The sequence below is a fragment of the Choloepus didactylus genome (assembly GCF_015220235.1).
Source record: "Choloepus didactylus isolate mChoDid1 chromosome 26 unlocalized genomic scaffold, mChoDid1.pri SUPER_26_unloc2, whole genome shotgun sequence".
In the NCBI taxonomy this organism is placed as follows: domain Eukaryota; kingdom Metazoa; phylum Chordata; class Mammalia; order Pilosa; family Megalonychidae; genus Choloepus; species Choloepus didactylus.
The window spans coordinates 288,065-303,901 of NW_023637615.1; positions in this window are offsets into that span (position 1 = coordinate 288,065).

The window sequence follows — 15,837 nt, forward strand, 5'->3', positions numbered from 1 at the left end:
TCCTGGTAACTAATATTTCATGTCTATGAGTTCACATATTATAATTAGTTCTTATCAGTGAGACCCTGTAATATTTGTCTTTATGTGTCTTATTTCACTCAATATAGTGCCCTCAATATTTCTCCATCAACCTATTTTAAGACAGTTTTGTTCATATACCATACATTCCATCCAAAGTAAGCAATTCATTGTTCCCTGTATAGTCATGTATTAGTGTATTCACCACCATCACCACTATCTATATAAGGATATCTCCATTTCTTCCACACAGAAGGAAGAAGAGTCAAAGAAGGTAGAAAGACAAAAGAAAAAGAATAAAAGAAAGAAAAGAAAAAACAAAAAACCCAGAAACAAACAAAAATATATGGGAACATGAGAGCTAGGAAGCAAAAAAGGGTAAGATATTAAACTAACATAGAATAAAGAGTCCGACAACATCACCAATGCCAAGAGTCCCATACCCCACCCTTATGTCCCAACTTATGTGCTTTATTTAGCTTTAGTATATTGCCTTTGTTACATTAAAGGAAACAAAATACATTGTGTCTGCTAATCATAGTCTCTAGTTTGAATTGATTGTATTTCCCCTAATACCTCCCTATTTTTAACACTTTGCAAGGTTGACATTCATTTGTTCTACCTCATGAAAAGCCATATTTGTACATTTTATAATTGTCAAGCACTCTAGCTTTCACTGAGTTATACAGTCCCAGTGTTTATCTTTTCCCTTTCCTTCCAGTGTCCCACATGCTTCTAAACTTCCTCTTTCAACCATAATCACAGTCACCTTTGTTCAGTGTACTTACATTGCTGTGCTACCATCACCCAAAATTGTGTTCCAAACCTCTCCTGTCTTTTCCTATTTGTCTGTAGTGCTCCCTTTAGTATTTCCTGTAGCACAGGTATCTTGTTCACAAACTGTATCATTGTCTGTTTGTCAGAGAATATATTTTATACTCTTCCACATATTTGAAGGGCAGTTTTGCCAGATATAGGATTCTTGGTTGGCAGTTTTTCTCTTTCAGTATCTTAAATATATCACACCACTTCCTTCTTGTCTCCATGGTTTCTTCTGAGAAATCAACACATAGTCTTTGCAAGCTTCCATTGTATGTGATGGATTGCTTTTCTCTTGCTGCATTCAGGATTCTCTCCTTGTCTTTGAAACTTGATAATCTGATTACTAAATGTCTTGGCATAGGCCTATTCGTATCTAGTCTCTTTGTGGTATGCTATGCTTCTTAGATCTGTAATTTTGTCTTTCATAAGAGATGGGAAATTTTCATTATTTCCTCTATTATTGCTTGCGTCATTTTCACTTCTCTTATCCTTCTGGGACATCCATCACATGTACATTCACATATTTCATGTTATCATTCAGAGATTTGGCTCATATTTTTTTCATTCTTTCCCTATCTCTTCTTTTGTGTGTAGGATTTCAGGTGTCTTGTTGTTCACTTACTGAGTGTTTTCTTCTGTCTCTTGAAATCTGCTGTTATATGTCTCCATTGTGTCTTTCACCTCTGTGTTTCACCTTTCATTTCCATAGATTCTGCCAGTTGTTTGTTCAATCTTTCAATTTCTACTTATGTTAGCCCATTGTTTTCATTGTACCCTTCATCTCTTTTGTCATATCTTCCCTAAACTAGTTTAATTTATTTAGCATTAGTTGTTTCAATTCCTGTATCTCAGTTGAAGTGTAAGTTTTATTCTTTTGACGGGGCCATATCTTTGTTTTTCTTAGTGTAGGTTGTAGTTTTCTGTTGTCTAGGCATCTGGTTTCCTTGGTTACTCCAATCAGGTTCCTAGACCAGAATGGGCTCAGGTCTCAGAATGGGGCAATATTCATTATCAAGTTTCCCTGAGTGTGTGTCACAGATGATTGGCACACCCTTTGAGGCCTCTAGCTGCTGTGCTTTCCCTAACCTGCCCAGCAGGTGGTTCCTGTCATCCTGTCACTCCTGACTGGTGTAAGGAGTAAGGAGTTTGTCCCACTTAGTTTCTCTTTTGGCTGTTTTCTCCCAGGCTCTGGTGTCTGGTTCTGAAAGGAAAGTGGGTTGTAGAACTGAGTACCACCTCCTTCTTCTTATGGAAGATACACCCTTTAGGTAGTTTCCATCTGCATTTAAATAGTTTCATTGTCTCTCTTTCTCTGCTATCTCCACCCTTGTCTGGCTCAGATCACTGCAAACTGAAAATGGCTGAAGCTTCTTCCATTGAGCTTCTCAGGTTGACAGAGAGAAAAATGGACAGAAATCCCCCTTTCAGGGCAAGTCCATGACCCCCAATTTCACCCATTGACCAGAGATAGCACATGGTCCTCTGGGCTCCCCCTCCCAGGACAGAGAAATCCCCTGGCCCTTCAAGATTAGTCATCACTTAAAGCCTCTGTCCAATTGTTGGGGATTTGTAGCTTGCATTGAGCAGACTGCATTTGCCAATTGAAACCCCAGTTGGAGCTTGACTGGGGTATATTCACTTTTTCAGAGGGTGCTGCTCTGTATCACAGCAAGTCTTTGCAATTCAGGCTGCCATGGGGAGGGAGGGTGCTCCTGGCTCATGTCTGCACTTTCTACTCACAGATTCCATGCTGTGATCTCAGGCATTCCTCCCACTCCAGTTTGGTGCACAATGTGTGGGTAGTCAAGATTGTCCCCCAGAAGTTATTCTAGATTATTTACTAGTTTTTCCTGGTTATCTACTAGTTGCCCAGGGAGACTAACTAACTTCCATTTCTCTCTATGCTACCATCTTCTTCCATCTGCATTTTATTATCAGTAATATCCATTATGCAAATCTCTACCTTTTACTGGAGAATTTAATCCATTTATATTTAAAGTAATTACTGATGAGAAGAGACTTAATTCTGTTGTTTTGCTATTTGTTTTGTATATGTGTTGTACTATTGTCATTCTTGGATTTCTCCATTACTGCCTCATTCTGTGATTAAAATTTATTTGTACTATTCTATTTTCATACCTTCTCACATCTGTTTCTGTATTTTTAGTTAGGTTTTTAGTATTTAACCTCAAGATTACAATTATATTAAATTTATGACAATTTAGCTTAAATTAATACAAACAGCTTCATTAGTATACTAAACCTCTCATCCTATAGAGCTCTGCCCCTTTATTTTTTAAACTTTTGTTTAAATGCAATTTTATTGAGATATTTTCACATTACCAGATAATCTTCAAAAGTGTACAATCAATGGTTCATGGATTCATCATATAGTTGTACATTCATCAACACCACTTTTTGAACATTTCATTACTTCAAAAAAATAAGAGTAAAATTAAAATAAAAAAAGAACATGCAAAACAGCCCATACCCCTTATCCCACCCTCTTATTTATTTATTTTTTGTCTTTATTTTCTTACTCATATTTCCATATACTGGTTAATGGAAGTATGAGTTGCAAAGTTTTCAAAATTACACTGTCACACCATAAAATCTATGCACTTATACAATCATCTTCAGGAAACAAGGCTACTGCATTACAGTTCAACAGTTTCAGAATTTCATTCTAGCTATTCTAGTACACTAAAAACTAAAAAGGGATATCTTTGTAATGCATAAGAATAACCTCCAGAAGACCTCTTGATTTTATTTGAAATCCCTCAGCCACTGAAATTTTATTTTGTTTCATGTATCTTCCCCCTTTTGGTAAAAGGCTTTCTCAATCACATGATGCCAAAGCCAGGCCTGTTCCTGGGAGTCACATTGCATGTTGACATGGATATATACACCCCTGGGAATCATGTCCCATGTAGCTGAGAAGGCAAGGATTATACCTACAGAGATGGATTAGCAAGAGAGGACACATCAGAGCAACAAAAGAGATACTCTAGGTGTTACTCTTAGGGATAATTATAATCAGGCTTAATTTCTCCTTTGCAGGAATGTTTCTTAAGGGCAAGCCCCAAGAATGAAGTTCCAGTTTCAAATGACTTTCTCCCAGGATGTTCCTCTTTAGGCCACAGCTCCTCTTCAATATGTCACTCTTGATTGTTCTTGGGGTGTTTGTCCTCTTGTAGCTTCTCTGGAGGAGCAGTCTGATTTCAATGGCCATTTTCAAACTATCTCTCATCTGCAGCTACCCTCTCAGCTTCTGTGCCTACTTCAAAGTATGCTTCTAGGCTGTTGCAATCTTGCTCCTTCTGTCTGAGCTTATATAGTACTCTAGTAAACTAATCAAGGCACATTCTGAATTGGTGGGGCCACACCTCTGCAGAAATTATCCAATTAGAGTTATCACCCACAGTTGGGTGGGATGCATCTCCATGGAACAACCTATCCAAACATTCCAACTTAATCAGCAGTAATACATCTGCCCCCACAAGATTGCACCAAAGAACATGGCTTTTTCTGGGGAACATAATATATACAAACCAGTACACCATCTGTGACAGTTTGGATGTATTATGTCCCCCCAAATGCAATTACCTTTGATGCAATCTTGTGGGGGCAGACATATTAGTGTTGATTAGGTTGGAACCTATTGATTGTTTCCATGAAGATGTGACTCAATCAAATATTAGCAAGATGTTTGATTGGATAATTTCCATGGTGGTGTTACCCCACCCATTCAGGGTGAGTGTTAATTGGATCACTGGGGTTGTATAAAGGAGATCACAGAGAGAAGGACTTCAGAGCAGCTAAGAGTGACATTTTAGAGAGCAGCTGAGAGTGATATTTTGTAGAGAGGCTGCAGCTTACAGAGACATTTTGAAGATGGCTGTCAGAAGCTGACACTGACATTTTGAAGAAAGTAATTTTGAAACCAAAACTCCAGAGCAGATGCCAGCCACATGCTTTCCCAGATAACAGGGGTTTGCCAAGTGCCATTGGCCAGCCTCCAGTGAAGGTACCCAATTGTTGGTGCTTTGCCTTGGACTCTTTATGGCCTTAAGACTGTAACTATGTAACCAAATAAACCCCCTTTATAAAAGCCAATCCATTTCTGGTGTTTTGCAAAATGGCAGCATTAGCAAACCAGAACAGATTTTGGTACCAGGACTCGGGTGCTGTTTCTGCTGAGTTTGAAAATACCAAACATATTGGAAAGGCTTTTTAAATGGATAAGGAGAAGATTCTGGAAGAATTGTGAGATTAATAGAAAAGGCTAGGTGCTTTGAAGACACTGTTGGTAGAAATATGAACTCTAAAGATACTTCCAATGAGGTCTTGTGCAGAAATGATGAATGTGTCATTGCCAAAAGGGAGAAAAGCTATCCTTGTTTTAAAGTGGCAGAAATTTTGGCAATGTAAGTACACTGAAAAAAGATGACTATGAGTTTTGTTGAAAGAGGAAGGTTAGGAGCATGTGGGACACTAGAAGGAAAGAGGAAAGATAGAGACTGGGACGGTATAACTCTGAAACCTAAGGTGCTTAATGATTGTGATAAAAGTTACACATACATTTTTACATGATGGAGAACAAATGAATGTCAACATTGTAAGGTGTTAAAAATGGGGTGGGATTGGAGGAAAAGTACAATCAATGCAAATTAGAGACTATAATTAACAGAAACATTGTATTATGCTTCCTTTAATATAACAAAGGAAATATACCAAGGCTAAATGCATATGGGGGGACATAAGGGAATGGTTTGAGACTCAACATTGGTGATGTTGTCTGATTGTTTATTCTACTTTAATGTTATCTTTCCTTTTATTGCTTCCTAGTTGTCATGTTTTGTTTTGTTTTGTTTTCTCCTTTTTTCTTTTTTCTTTTTCTTTTGTTTATCTACCTTCTTTGACTCTTCCTCCTACTTTGTGGAAGAAATGGAGATGTCCTCATATAGATAGCGGTGATGGTCATGAATACATAAATACATGGCTATACAGGGAACTGTCAATTGTTTACTTAGGATGTAATTATGGTGTGTGAACAAAACCATTTTAAAAAATGGGGGGAAGAAGAAACCTTGAGGGCACCATATTGAATGAAATAAAGACTGGGACTGTATAACTCAGTGAAACCTAAGGTGCTCAATGATTGTTCTTATGTGTCTCTTATTTCACTTATTTCTGTCCAATGATCCATTTAAACTCTCCCATATGTAACTGATATGAACTAATTATAATATGTAAACTCATAGACATGAAATATAAGTTACCAGGATATAGAAGGCTAAAGAATGGGGAGCCATTGCTTATTATGAGCAGAATGTTCAACTAGGGTGAACTTAAAAATTTGGAGATGGACAGAGGTGATTGTAGCATATTTTGAGTGTAACTAACAGTGCTGAATGGTGTGTGGATGTGGTGGAAAGGGGAAGCTCAGAATCATGTATGTCACCAGAAGGAAAGTTGGGGGTTAAAAGATGTGAATGTATAAAACAGTGAATCTGGTGGTGAACAATGTCCATGAGTAACTGTAAAAATGTTAGAAATCTTTCTCATTAACTAGAAAAAAATGTATGATACTATAACTAGAAATTAATAATAGAGGTGCATATAGGAAAAAATATACCTATTGCAATATATATACTACAATTATTAGTATTTTAAGATTCTTTCATCATCAGTAACATACCAATACTGTGAGTCAATAATGGAGGGGGGGGTGGATGGGGTATGGGAGGATATGAGTTTCCTTTTTTGTTTTTTATTTCTTTTCTGAAGTAATGAAAATTTTCTAAAAATTGAAAAAGAATATAATTGTGGTGATGGATGCACAGCTGTATGATTATACCATGGGCAACTGATTGTGTATTTTGTCTCAGGATAATTGTATGGTATGTGAACAGTCTCAATAAAAACATACTGAAAAAAATTTCCAAAAGTAAAAAGGAAAGTGGAGTAGATCCTTACATCATCATGGTTCCTTCAATTCTTGTTCCAACTTGGATTTTGGGCCCTTTTGTTTTTCTATGCTGTCACATCCTAATTCTGTCATTCTGTCTGTGCAGTCTTGTTTAGAGCACTCTCACTGTGTTGCTTCTCCAAAATTCCATGTAATGATCAACACACTAATGCTGGCTGAATCAGGTTCTGGTCCAGACATAACTGCTGTATATCATCAATTTTATTCCAATTTTATTTTTGTCTTTGGGATTTCTGTATCTATTGTACAGTTGTTCTAACTTATTTCTGTCCAATGATCCATTTACACTCTCTCATATATTCATTTCCTGAGTTTGAAAAATGTCACCTGTTGCAACATCTAACTTCCAGTAATTTTGAGATGGAATACTTACTGCTGTTTTTATTTTTTTTTACTATATTGGGTGAAGATCATAAACTGACAAATTTTATCCTTCTTGATGATTTCAACCTATACAAGTTGTGCCCCCCAGGCCTCTCCCTTCCTCCTCTAGCCAAGATCCTGCTCATGCACAGTGCAGCCCTGCAGGGAAGGCCAAGGAACAGGGCTGTCCTTTATTTTTTATTTTATCACATAAACCTTTTAGTTAAACACACATGACAATGTCAATCATTACATCTCAATGGCAACCTGGTTACAGACAAGAAGAAATTTGAAAAAGAAAATTCACCCATTCAAGAAATAAACCTTTCCTGGTTTCACATCTTAAGTGTAACTCCTAAGTACTGCTTTCTTCTACACAAGACTCCTCCTGTATCTGTGATATGGGGGTGGGGAGACACTGAGAGAATGTGTGTGTGTGATTTTGAAGAATAATCAGCCATTCCAGGGACAATTCTACCCACAGAATATATATGAAATATGTCTAATGTAATTCTTTATCCTCATTCTTTTTTGGGGGGTAACTTTTAATTTACATTCTTATTTTAATGTAAAAAGTGAGGCTTTACTTCCCACCTCCCCTAATGAAGGCAGAGTCAATAATTGGGTGGGGATGAGGAGGAATTTTGGCTTCATGGAAGAGACACACTGTAAGGGTTACAGATATCTGATGACAATCAAACATGACCTTTTGGACAAGGGAGTGACCTGGTCTCACAAGTATTTTCACACGGAGGGTAAATGACCATCTATCCATCATGCACTCCTCATTCCAGTATCAGACACCCATATTAACAGAAAAAAACTAGGCTAAGAGAAACCCTCCTCCCTGCCAACTCCAGGTCAAGAAAGGCACAAAAGAGACAGCCTTTGGATCTAGGAAACCTTGAGGTTCCAGGAGAGGAGTACTGATGGCCCCACTGGGATTACAGAAAGGTGAGACACCAAAAGGCTGATTAAGTACTTTCCATCACAGGTGAGCGGCAACTAGGAATTTAAGGTCAGACTCTCTTCTTCCTCAAGTGAGGGCAGGGAGGAAGGAGGTGATCCACAGCTAACAATAGCAGCGCAGCCCTCAACAACAAAGAGGCAAATCCAGCTTCTCAGCCACTACACTGAAGCAATGAAGGACACCCTAGTTGCACACAGAACAGTTGTTAGTTCCTTCTCAGAGGAAATCCTACACCACAAACTCTCTGGGGGCTGCCACCAGGGCTTGAGTTTTGGGCAGGGATGGCTGGGCAGAGGCAGGTAGCTCTGCTTCTTAAGGCATGGCTGCTATCTGCCTGGGATCAATGCAACTCCTTGGGAGGGGGACATCAGGCATACCTCCCCTGAATCAACATGCAAGGAAGCTTAATGGGTAGAAAACTGTGGCTTAAGCAGCCCTGACTTCCCAGGAGCTTGGGGGTTGGGAGGGCTTCCTTTAAGGCTAAACAGCACCAGCAAACCAACCCACTTCTTGAGCCACTTGGAAGGACAAGGAGAAAATAAAAAGAGACACAAACTGATCATTACTTGCACATAATTATCTAACCAGAAAAACCTATGAAAATCAACTGAAAAACTATCAGAACTAAGAGGAGAATTTGCTCAGGTGACCAATTAAAAGTCAAGCATACCCAAATCAACAGGTTTTGGTGCCATGTGGGTGTGGCCTGACAACTTGGAAGAGATGTGCCTTCCTGGAAGGCCTCTGAACTTTGTGCAACCTGCCATACTGTTAAAATGGAGGTCAGTCAGGGAGATGCCACCTCAGCCGCAGCAATGGAAGTCCTCTCAGACAATATCTGAGTGCCTGGGGAGAGTGCAGCAGAACAGGTGTCAACAACTACTTCTGTGCTTGCTCTTGATTAGGGGATCCCTCTCCCCAGTTCTGACCTGAGCCCTTTCTCTTTGGCTCCTCTCCACTTCAACACAAGTTGTCTCAGCAAGGGCCAGCATGGAAGACACCAAGGGTGGATGGGGTGGAGGACTGTGCAATCATCCCCAAATGAAGGAAGTTCTTAAAAACAAAGGGAGTGGAGATGGGGCAAGGTGGTGAAGTGGTGAGGTGTATGCTTTAGTTACTTCTCCAGGGAAGTAGGTATAAAGCCAACAACTGCATGGACTGGATGTCACAGAGCAATTTGACTTTGGGCATAATTCATACAACATTCATGAACATGTGGAACTGCTGAGATCAGTGAAATCTGTAAGTTTTTGCAGCCAGGGGACCCACACCCCTCCCTGCCAGGCTCAGTTCCATGGGAGGAGGGGCTGTCAGTGCTGAGAACAAGAAGGGAGAACTGCAGTGGTGGCTCTTATTGGAAACTCATTCTACCAATCCAAACTCCAATCATAGATAGACTGAGACAAGACACCAGAGAATCTGGGAGCAGCCAGCCCAGCAGAGAGGAGATAGGAATAGCAAAAACAGCAAGAAAGACCCAAAAATAAAAGCAGAGGCTTTTTGGAGTTCTGGTGAACATAGAAAGGCAAAGGGCAGAGCTCAGGCCCTGAGGCTCATATGCAAATCCAGAAGAAAAACCTGTCTCTCTGCCCCCTGGACCTTTCCTTAATGGCCTTAACTGCTTTGTCTCTTAGCATTTCAATAACCTATTAGATCTGCAAGGAGGGCCCTTTTTTTGTTTTTGTTTTTTTTTCTTTTTTCTAAAAAATTACCCTATGAAGTCCAATAAAGAAATTCTCAAAGGCTTGCAAATTGGGCAGGTCAAAACAAGAGCAGAACTAAGAGAGCCCTGAGACAAAGGTACTAATCCAGTGGCTGAGAAAATTCACTAAACACCACAACTTCCCAAGAAAATAGGGTGTCCTCTCACAGCCATCATCCTGGTGGACAGAGAACACTCCTGCCCATCACTGGCCCCATAGCTCAGAGCTGCCCCAGAGAACCCAGTGTAAGAGAAGTGCTTCCAATAACAGACTCACACCACAAAATCAGGCATGGACATTAGCCTTCCCTGAACCATCAGCTGGTTGTCCCAGAGTTGGGAAGGTGGAACAGTGTGAATAAACAGGCCCCACTCAGCCATCCTGCAGCCCACAACTACCCTGGGGGGATGTCACTCATCTGTCATCCCTCAACAGAGTAACTGGGGGTTTCTGGCCTGGAAGAGGGACCCACTTGCAAGTCTCAGGGGCCATATACCAATATCAAGGACTTGTGGGTCAGTGGCAGAGACAAACTGCAGCAGGATTGAACAGAAGGATTAGACTACTTCAGAAGCTTTAAAACTCCTGGAACACCAGGAAGATTTGCTTGTTAGAGCCACCTTCCCTGACAGCCCAGACACATGCCTCATATACAAGGTGGGCAACACCAACTACACACACAAGCTTGGTACACCTATTGGACCCCACAAGACTCACTCCCCCACTCACCAAAAAGACAAAGTGGGGGATAACTGGCTTGAGGGGAATAGGTGTCTCATGGATGGCACCTGCTTGTTAATTAGAGAAAGTGTACTCCATGAAGCTGGAGATCTGACAAATTAGAGATAAGGATTTCAATCTGTCTACAAATCCTAAAAGAACCCTATCAAGTAAAGCAAATGCCAAGAGGCCAAAAACAACAGAAAATTTTAAAGCATGTGAAAAAACCAGATGGTATGTATAACCCAAGCCCAAGTACTCAAACCAAAAGATCAGAGAAGACACAGTACTTGGAGCAATTAATCAAAGAATTAAAGACAAACAATGAGAGCATGGCATAGGATATAAAGGACATGAAGAAGAACATGGCACAAGATATAAAATACATCAAGAAGACCCTAGAAGAGCATAAAGAAGAAATTGCAAAAGTAAATAAAAAAATAGATTATCTTATGGAAATTAAAGAAACTTGACCAAATTAAAAAGATTCTGGATACTCATAGTACAAAACTAGAGGAAGTTGAACAATGAATCAGTGACCTGGAAGATGACAGTACAGAAAATGAAAGAACAAAAGAAAGGATGGGGAAAAAATCAAAAAAATCAAAATGGACCTCAGGGATATGATAGATAATACAAAATGTCCAAATATAAGACTCACTGGTGTTCCAGAAGAGGAAGAGAAGGGTAAAGGTCTAGGAAGAGTATTCAAAGAAATTGTTGGGGAAAGCTTCCCAAATCTTCTAAACATCATAAATACACAAATCATAAATGCCCAGTGAACTCCAAACAGAATAAATCCAAATAAACCCACTCTGAGACATATTCTGCTCACACTGTCAAATAGAGAAGAGAAGGAGCAAGTTCTGAAAGCAGCAAGAGAAAAGCAATTCACCACATACAAAGGAAACAGCATAAGACCAAGTAGTGACTACTCAGCAGCCACCATGGAGGTGAGAAGGCAGTGGCATGACATTTAAAATTCTCAGTGAGAAAAATTTCCAACCAAGGATACTTTATCCAGCAAAACTCTCCTTCAAATTTGAGGGAGAGCTTAAATTTTTCACAGGCAAACAAATGCTGAGAGAATTTGCTAACAAGAGATCTGCCCTACTGGGGATACTAAAAGGAGTCCTACAGACAGAGAAACCAAGAAAGTAGAGAGAGACATGGAGAAAAGTTCAGTACTAAAGAGATTCAGTATGGGTACATTAAAGAATATTAATAGAGAGAGGGAAAAATATATATGACAAACATAAACCAAAGGATAGATGGCTGATTCAAGAAATGCCTTCATGATTATAACATTGAATGTAAATGGATTAAATTCCCCAATTAAAAGATATAGATTCACAGAATGGATCAAAAAAAAATGAACCATCAATATGTTGTATAGAAGAGACTCATCTTAGACACAGGAACAGAAAGAAATTGAAATTGAAAGGATGGAAAAAATATTTCATGCAAGTACAGCCAAAAGAAAGCAGGTGTAGCAATATTAATCTCAGATAAAACAGACTTTAAATGCAAGGATGTCATGAGAGACAAAGAAGGCCACTAAATACTAATAAAAGGGGCAATTCAACAAGAAGAACTAACAATCATAAATGTTTATGCACCCAATCAAGGTGCCACTGTTACGGTGCCCACGAGTTAAAGTACGAGACAGCCAAACAGAATTTAAAGAGCCTTTATTAGCCAGCTAGCCGGTGGCTGCTATTTCTCTCACTCCACACAGGGAGTTCAGCAAGCACCAGCATCGACCTGTGTGTGCTGGTGCCTTATACAGACAGAAACCATATCCTAGAAATGCAAGCAAGCAAGCAAGCTATTCTAACAGAAGGAGAGTTGGCAGTTAGCTCTTGATCACAAAAACAATTTCACAAAGAGTTTCACTTGGAGCTGGAGCAGTTATTGATCATAAAAAACAATTTCACAAAAACAATTTCACAAAGAGTTTCACTTGGAACTGGAGCAGCTATTGATTATTAAAGGGTTACAGAAAGTTTTACTTGGGCCTGGAGCAGTTATTGTTAAAGGGGTTATGCTTGGCTGATGCATGCAACCACAGCTTTGCCTCCCCTAAACGGTAAAGTTTTGCTTCCTTTAACTGGTACAGGCACAGTCTCACTCCCCCATCCTCATGGCCTAATGCTGTTTACACAACACTGTTGCTTTGCAGATGCTTTAGGATTAAGGGAAAGGGACCCCACTTCAGCCATAAAATACATGAGAAAAACACTGGCAAAACTAAAGGAAGCAATTGATGTTTCCACGATAATTGTGGGAGACTTCAACCCATCACTCTCTCCTATAGATAGATCAACCAGACAGAAGACCAATAAGGAAATTTAAAACCTAAACAATCTGATAAATGAATTAGATTTAGCAGACATATACAGAACATTACATCCCAAATCACCAGGATACACATTCTTCTCTAGTGCTCACAGAACTTTCTCCAGAATAGAATATGTAGGGACATAAAACAAGGCTCAATAAATTTAAAAAATTGAAGTTATTCAAAGCACAATCACTGACCAAAATGGAATACAGTTAGAAGTCAATAAGCATCAGAGAATTAGAAAATTCACAAATACCTGGAGGTTAAACAACACACTTCTAAACAATCAATGGGTTAAAGAAGAAATAGCAAGAGAAATTGCTAAATATATAGAGATGAATGAAAATGAGAATACGACATACCAAAACCTATGGGATGCAACAAGAGCAGAACTGAGGGGGAACTTTATAGCACTAAATGCATATATTAAAAATGAAGAAAGAGCCAAAGTCAAAGAAGTAATGGATCAACTGAAGAAACTAGAAAATAAACAGCAAACCAATCCTAAACCAAGTAGAAGAAAAGAAATAACAAGGATTAAAGCAGAAATAAATGATATAGAGAACAAAAAAAAACAATAGAGCATAAATAACACCAAAAGTTGTTTCTTTGAGAACACCAACAAGATTGACAAGCCCCAAGCTAGATGGACAAAATCAAAAAGAGAGAATGTGAAAGAAGTGGAGCACACTCCGTCTTCAGTGTTCATGCAAAAGAAAGTTTTATTCTACTCATTTCTACAGGTCTTTATAGCATACAAGGTAGTTTTCTGCGTGACTCTGTACAGGTATTTCCAGGAGGGTACATTTTTTCTAAAGCCATGAGGTGTATTTACATATCTTTAGTCTTAAGGGACAATTTCTTTGGGGGCTAGATGGGAAACAGTGGAGGCAGGAGACAGGAGCACAGATGGAGCCCAGCAGGAGCTCAGAGATTATTCCATCATCTAAATTGCAGTCCGCTTTCAGACATGTATGGCTTTTGGCCTTTTCCTAGCCAAGTGTCCACTTTCAGACATCCTGAGCTTTGGGAAGGCCCTGCTATATAGTTCATTAAGGCAGGGGGCCTTCTGTGTCTCCACAAGAGAAGACCAATATAAACAAAATAATGAATGAGAAAGGTAACATTACTGTGGATCCCAAAGAAATTTAAAAAATTTTAAGAGGATTCTATGAACAACCGTACAGCAACAAACTGGATAATGTAGAGGAAATGGATAATTTCCTGGAAACATATGAACAACCTAGACTTACCACAGAAGAAACAGAAGACCTCAACAAACCAATCACAAGCAAAGAGATCAAATCAGTCATCAAAAGCTTCCCACAAATAAATGCTCAGGACCAGATGGCTTCACAGGGAAATTCTACCAAACTTTCCAAAAAGAACTGACACCAATCTTACTTAAATTCTTTTAAAACATCAAGGAAAATGGAACACTACCTAACTCATTTTATGAAGCTAACATCAATCTAATACCAAAACCAGACAAAGATGCTACAAAAAGGGAAAACTACCTGCCAATCTCCCTAATGAACATAGATGCAAAAATCATCAACAAAATACTTGTAATTGAATCCAAAGACGCATTAAAAAAATCATACACCATGTCCAAGCGGGATTCATTTCAGGCATGCAAGGATGGTTCAACATAAGAAAATCAATGTATTACAATACATTAACAAATGATTTTTCCCAAAAGGGAAAAATCAATCGATCATCTCAATAGATGCTAAAAAAGCATTCGACAAAATCCAACATCCCTTTTTGATAAAAACATTTCAAAAGGTAGGAATTGAAGGAAACTTCCTCAATATGATAAAGAGCATATATGAAAAACCCACAGCCAGCATGGTACTCAATAGTGAGAGACTGAAAGCCTTCCCTCTAAGACCAGGAACAAGACAAGAATGATCGCTATCACCACTGTTATTCAACATTGTGCTGGAAGTGTTAGCCAGGGCAATCTGGCAAGACAAAGAAATAAAAGGCATCCAAATTGGAAAGAAAGAAGTAAAACTGTCATTGTTTGCAGATCATATGATCTTATATCTGGAAAACCCTGAGAAATCAACAATATAGCTACTAGAGCTAATAAACAAATTTAGCAAAGTAGCAGGATACAAGATTAATGCACATAAGTCAGTAATGTTTCTATATGCTAGAAATGAACAAACTTTAGAGACACTCAAGAAAAAGATACCATTTTTGATAGCAACTCAAAACTCAACTACCTAGGAATAAACTTAACCCAAGATGTAAAAGAGCTACACAAAGAAAACTACATAACTCTACTGAAAGAAATAGAAGGGACCTTAAAAGATTGAAAAATATTCCATGTTCATAGATAGGAACGCTAAATGTCATTAAGATGTCAATTCTACCCAAACTCATCTACAGATTCAATGCAATCCCAATCAAAATTCCAACAACCTACTTTGCAGACTTGGAAAAGCTAGTAATCAAATTTATTTGCAAATGGAAGATGCCTCAAATTACTGAAGACACTCTAAAAAAAATGAATTTGGAGAACTTACCCTCCCTGACTTTGAAGCTTATTATGAAGCCACAGTTGTCAAAACAGCATGGTACTGGCACAAAGACATATTGATCAATGGAATCAAATTGAGAATTTGGAGATAGACCCCCAGATCTATGGCTGACTGATCTTTGATAAGGCCCCCAAAGTCACTGAACTGAGTCATAATGTTCTTTTCAACAAATGGAGCCAGGAGAGTTGGATATCCATATATAAAAGAATGAAAGAGGGCTCCTCCCTCACATCCTACACAAAAATTAACTCAGAATGCATCAAAGATCTCAATATAATATAATATAATATAATATAATATAATATAATATAAAAGACAGTACCATAAAAATAGAAGATAATGTAGGGAAACAT